We start from the raw sequence: 5,836 nt of genomic DNA, 5'->3' as shown, positions 1-5,836 counted from the left end.
TTAATGTAAGATTTCGGGTGAAGGATAGGATGAGGGTTAAGTTTAGGGTTTGGGTGAGGTTTAGGGTTCGGGTTACAGTGAGGGTGAGGGTTAGGGTTAGGTTGAGGGTTAGGGATAGGATTATGTTTAGGGTGAGGGTTAGGGTTAGGGTTAGGATGAGTGTTAGGTTGAGGATTAGGGTTAGGATTAGGGTAAGGGTGAGGGCTAGGGTGAGGGTGAGGGTTAGGGTTAGTGTTCAGGTGAGGTTTAGGGTTAGGGTTAGGGTGAGGGTGAGGGTTAGGCTTAGGGTTAGGGATATGTTGAGGGTGTGGGTTAAGGTTAGGGTGAGGGTTAGGGATAGGATGAGGTTTAGGGTAAGGGTGATGGTAAGAATTAGGGTTAGAGTTAGGATTATTGTTAGTGTTTTGGTTATGGTTATGTTTGCAGTGAGGGTGAGGCTGAGGGTGAGGGTTAGGAATAGGATTAGTGTTAGGGTTAGGTTTAGGTTTAGGATTAGTGTTATTTTTAGGGTTAGTCTTAGTGTTATGGTGAGGGTGAGGGTGAGGGTAAGGGTCAGGGTTAGGGTTAGGGTTAGGTTGAGGTTTAGGGTTAGGCTTAGGATTAGGGTTAGGGTGAGCGTGAGGTTTAAGATTAGAATTAGGGTTAAGCGGAGGGATAGGGTGAGGGTTAGGGTTAGGGTTAGTTTTAGGGTTAGGGTGAGGGTGAGGTTTAGGTTGAGGTTTAGGGTTATGGTTAGGGTTATGGTTAGGATGAGGGTTAGGGTGAGGGTGAGTGTGAGGGTTAGGGTTAACGTTAGGCTTAGACTTAGGGTTAGGCTGAGGGTGAGTTTGGGGAAGAGGATTAGGGTTTTGGTGATGGTTAGGATTATGGTTAGGTTGAGGGTTAGGATGAGGGTTAGGGTTAGTATTAGGGTTAGGGTGAGGGCTAGGTTGAGGTTGAGGGTTAGCGTTAGGTATAGGCTTAGGCTTAGGTTTAGTCTGAGCGTGAGGTTGAGGGTGAGGTTTAGGGTTAGGGTGATGTTTAGGTTTACGGTTAGGGTGAGGATTAGGATGAGGGTTAGGCTTAGGGTGAGGGTGATGGTAAGTGTAAAGGTGAGGGTTAGGGTGAGTGTGAGGGTTAAGATAAGGGTAAGGGTTAGAGTTACGCTGAGGGTTAGGGTAAGGTTTACGATTAGGGTTAGGGTGAGGGTGAGGGTTAGATTGAGAATTAGGGTTAGGGTTAGTGTGAGGTTTAGGGTGAGGGTTGGGGTTAGAATTAGGGTTAGGGTGAGGGCTAGGGTGAGCGTGAGTATTAAGATTAGGTTTAGGTTAGGGGTGAGGTTTAGGTTTAGGTTGAGGGTTAAGATTAGCATGAGGGTTAGTGTTATGGTTAGGGTTAGTGTAATGGTGAGGGTAAGTGTTAGGGTGAGGGTTAGGGTTAGGGTTAGGGTTATTGTTAGTGTTAGGGTTATGGTTACCCTATGGTGAGGGTGAGGGTTAGGGAGAGGTTTAGGGTGAGGTTTAGGGTTAGGGTTACAGTTAGAGTTTGTTTTAGGGCTAAGATTAGGGTTAGGGTGAAGGCTAGGGTGAGGGTGCGGGTTAGGGTTAGGATTAGGGTTAGGGTTAAGATTATGGTGAGGATGAGGGTGACTGTGTGGGTTAGGGTTAGGTTTAGGTTTAGGCTTAGGGTTAGGCTAAGTGTTAGGTTGAGGGTGAGGGTTATGTTTAGAGTGAGGGTTAGGTTTAGGGTTAGGGTGAGGGTCAGAATGAGGGTTACGGTTAGGATTAGGGTTAGGGAGAGGACTTGTGTTAGGGTGAGGGTTACGGTTAGGGTGAGGTTTAGGGTTAGGGTTAGGTTTAAGTATAGGTTCAGGGTTAGGGTTAGGGTTATGGTGAGGGTGAGAGTTAGGGTTAGTTTGAGTGTTAGGATTAGGTCTAGGTTTAGGGTTAGGGTTAGGGTTAGGGATTTGGCGAGGGTTATCATGAGGGATAGGGTTAGGAATAGGGTTAGGATGAGGGCTAGGGTGAGAGTGAGGGTTAGGGTTAGGGTTATGGTGTGGTTTAGGTTTAGGGTTAGATTTAGGGTTAGGGTGAGGGTTAGGGTTAGGGTTACAGTGAGGGTCAGGGTTAGGTTTTGGTTGAGGGTTAGAATTAGGTTTAGGATTAGGGTGAGGGTTAGGGTTAGGGTTAGGTTGAGGGTTAAGGTGAGGATTAGGGATACAATTATGTTTAAAGTGAGGGCTAGGGTGAGGGTGAGGTAAGTGTTAGGGTAAGGGTTAGGTTTATGTTTAGGGTTAGGGTTAAGGTGAGGTTAAGGGTTAGAGTTAGGGTTAGGGGGAGGGTTAGGGTGAGGATTAGGGTTAGGGTTACGGTCAGGTTTCGGTTTCGGTTTAGGGTTAAGGTGAGGGTTAGGGTTACAGTTAGAGAGAGGGTCAGGGTTAGGGTTTGGTTGAGGGTTAGAATTAGTTTTAGTGTTAGGGTGAGGGTTAGGGTTAGGGTTAGGATGAGGGTGAGGGTGAGTTTTAGGGTTATAGTTAGGGTTAGGTTGAGGGATAGGGTGAGGTTTCGGGTTAGGGTTAGTGTTAGGATTAGGATTAGGGTGAAGTTTAGGGTTAGGGTGAAGGTTAGGTTTAGGATTAGGATTAGGATTAGGGTTAGGGTGAGGGTGAGTGTGAAGTTTAGGGTTAGGGTTAGGGTTAGGCTTAGGGAAAGGCTGAGTGTGAGGTTGAGGGTGGGGGTTTAGTTGAGGGTGATGTTTAGGGTTAGAGATAGAGTTAGGGTTAGAGTGAGCATTAGGGTGAGGGTTAGGCTTAGAGATAGGTTTAGGGTTAGTGTTAGAGTTATGGTGAGGGTGAGGTTTAGGGTTAAGTTGAGGGATAGGATTAGTGCTCGCTTTAGGGTGAGAGTTAGGGTGAGGGTTAGGGTGAGGGTTAACATGAGTGTTGGGGTTAGGATTAGGGTTAGGATGAGGGCTAGGGTTAGGTTTAGGTTTAGGGTGAGGGTTTTTGTTATGGTGAGTGTGTGGGTTAGGTTTGGAGTGATTGTTATTGTGAGGACAAGGTGAGGGTGAGGGTTAGGGTTAGGGTTATTGTGAAGGTTAGGTTGAGGTTTAGCTTTAGGGTTAGGATTAGGGTTAGGATTAGGGTTAGGGTGAGAGTGAGTGTGAGGGTTAGGGTTAGGGTTATCCTTAGGCTTAGGGTTAGGCTGAGGGTGAGATTGGGGATGAGGTTTAGGTTTAGAGTGATGGTTCCGGTTATGGTTAGCTTGACGGTTATGATGAGGGTTAGGGTTAGCATTAGGGTTAGGGTGAGGGCTAGGGTGAGTGTGAGGTTTAGGGTTAAGTTTAGGCTTAGGCTTAGGGTTAGGCTGAGGCTGAAGGTGAGGGTGAGGGTTAGGGTTAGGGTGATGGGTAGGGTTACAGTTAGGGTTAGGCTTAAGATGAGGGTTAGGATTGGGGTGAGGGTTAGGATGAGGGTGACAGTAAGAATAAAGTTGATGGTTAGGCTGAGGTTGAGGGTTATGGTAAGGGTGAGGGTGATGGTTAGGGTTAGGTTGAGTGTGAGGTTTAGATTGAGGATTAGTGTTAAGATTAGTGTGAGGTTTAGGGTGAGGATGAGGGTTAGGCTTAGGGTGAGAGATAGGGTGAAGTTGAGGGTTAGGGTTAGGGTTAGGGTGAGGTTTAGGTTTAGGGTGATGGTTAGCATTAGTGTGACGGTTAGTGTTAGGGTTTGTGTTAGTGTTAGGGTGAGCGTCAGTGTTAGGGTAAGGTATAGGTTTAGGGTAAGCTTTTGTATTAGGGTTAGGGTTAGGGTTAGCGTGAAGGTGAGGTTTAGGGTTAGAGTTAGGGTTAGGGTGAGGGTTAGGGTTAGGGTTAGGCTTACTGTTCGGATTAGGATTAGAGTTAGGGTGAGGTTGAGGGTGAGGATTACGGTTAGGGTTTGGGTGTGGGCTAGTGTGAGGGTGAAGGTTAGGGTTAGGGTTGGGGTGAGGGTTATGGTGAGGTTTAGGATTAGTGTTAGGGTTAGCGTTGGGATTAGGGTTAGTCGAAATGTTAGGCTGAGGGTGAAGATGAGGGTGGGGTTTAGGGTGAGGGTAAGGTTAGGGTGAGGGTGAGGTTTAAGGTTAAATATAGGGTTAGGTAGAGGGTTAAGGTGAAGTTTAGGGATAGGGTTAGTGTTAGGTTTAGGGTTACAGTTACTGTGAGGGTGAGGGTGAGTGTTAGGTTAGGGTTAGTGTGAGGTTTAGGGTTTGGGTAAGGGTTAGAGTGAGGATTAGGTTGAGGGTGAGGTTTAGGGATAGAATTAGGGTTAGGGTGAGGGTGAGGTTGAGGTTTAGGTTTAGGGTTAGTGTTAGTGTTAGGTTTAGGTTGAGATTTAGGGGGAGGATTAGGGTTAGGGTTAGGATGAGTATTAGGGTTAGGGTTAGGGTGAGTGTGAGGGTTAGGGTTAGGATTAGTGTTAGCCTTAGGTTTTGCCTGAGGGTGAGGGTGAGGGTGAGGTTTAGGTTTAGGGTGAGGGTAAGGGTTAAGGTGATGGTGAGTTTTATTTTTAGCTTTAGGGTTAGAGTTAGGGTTAGTGTGAGGGTGAGGTTTACGTTTAGAGTTAGGGTCAGTGTTAGGGTTAGGGTGAGGGTCAGGGTTATGGTTAGGGTTAGGTTAGGCTTAGGCTTAGGCTTAGGCCGAGCATGAGGGTGAGGGTTAGGGTTAGGCTTAGGGTGAGGGTTAGGATGCGTTTTAGGGTTAGGATTAGGGTTAGGGTGAAGGCTAGGCTGAGGGTTAGGGTGATGGTTAGGTTTAGGGGTAGGGTTAGGTTAGTATTAGGGTTAGGGTCATTGTGAGGGTGACGGTTATGGTTAGGGTTAGCATTAAGCTTAGGGTTGGGGTGAGGTTTAGGGTTAGGTTTTGGTTTAGTGTGAGGGTGAGGCTGAGGATTAGTGTTAGGTTTAGGGTTAGGGTTAGGGTTGGCTTTAGGGTTACGCTTAGGGTTAGGGTGAGGGTTACGGTGAGGGTTTGTGATAGGGTTAGGGTTAGGCTTAGGCGTAGGCTGCGGGTGAGGGTGAGGGTTAGGTTAAGGGTTTGGGTTAGGGTGAGGGTGACACTTAGGATTACTCTTAGGTTTATGGTTAAGCTTAGGGTTAGGTTTAGGGTTAGGGCTAAGGTTAGTGTTAGGGTGAGTTTGAGGATTAGGCTTAGGGTTAGGCTTATGGTTAGGGTTAGGGTTAGGGTGAGGGTGAGGTTTAGGGTTAGAGTTAGGGTTAGGGGTAGGGTTAGGGTGAGGTTTAGGTTCAGGGTTAGTGTTAGGATGAGGGTGAGGATGAGTGTTAGTTTGAGGTTTAGGGAAATGGTTAGGTTTAGGACTAGGGTTAGGATGAGGATGAGGATGAATGTTAGGCTTAGTCTTAGGGTTAGGCTGAGGGTGAGGTTGGGGGTCAGGTGTAGGGTTAGTGTTAGGGTTAGGTTTAGGGTTAGGCTGAGAGTGAGGGTGGGGGTGAGCGTTAGGGTTAGTGTGATGATTCGGGTTAGGGTTATGGATCGGGTTAGGGTTAGTGTTATTGTTAGGGTTAGGGTTAGAGTTACAGTGAGGTGAGCGTGCAGGTGAGGGTTAGGGTTAGGCTTAGGGTGTGGTTTAGGGTTAGGGTAAGGGTTAGGGTGAGGTTTAAGGTTAGATATAAGGTTAGGGAGAGGGTTAAGGTGAGGGTTGGGGATAAGGTTAGTGTTAGGTTTAGGGTTACGGTTACTGTGAGGCTGAGGGTGAGGGTTAGGTTAGGGTTAGTGTGAGGCTTAGGGTTTGGGTAAGGGTTAGAGTGAGGGTGATGGTGAGGTGAGGGATAGAATTAGGTTTAGGGTTAGTGTTAGTGTT

This window comes from Dipodomys merriami, unplaced genomic scaffold (assembly GCF_024711535.1).
Source record: "Dipodomys merriami isolate MVZ:Mamm:240054 unplaced genomic scaffold, mDipMer1.0.p SCAF_117, whole genome shotgun sequence".
Classification (NCBI taxonomy): Eukaryota; Metazoa; Chordata; class Mammalia; order Rodentia; family Heteromyidae; genus Dipodomys; species Dipodomys merriami.
Note: the sequence above shows the minus strand (reverse complement) of the source record.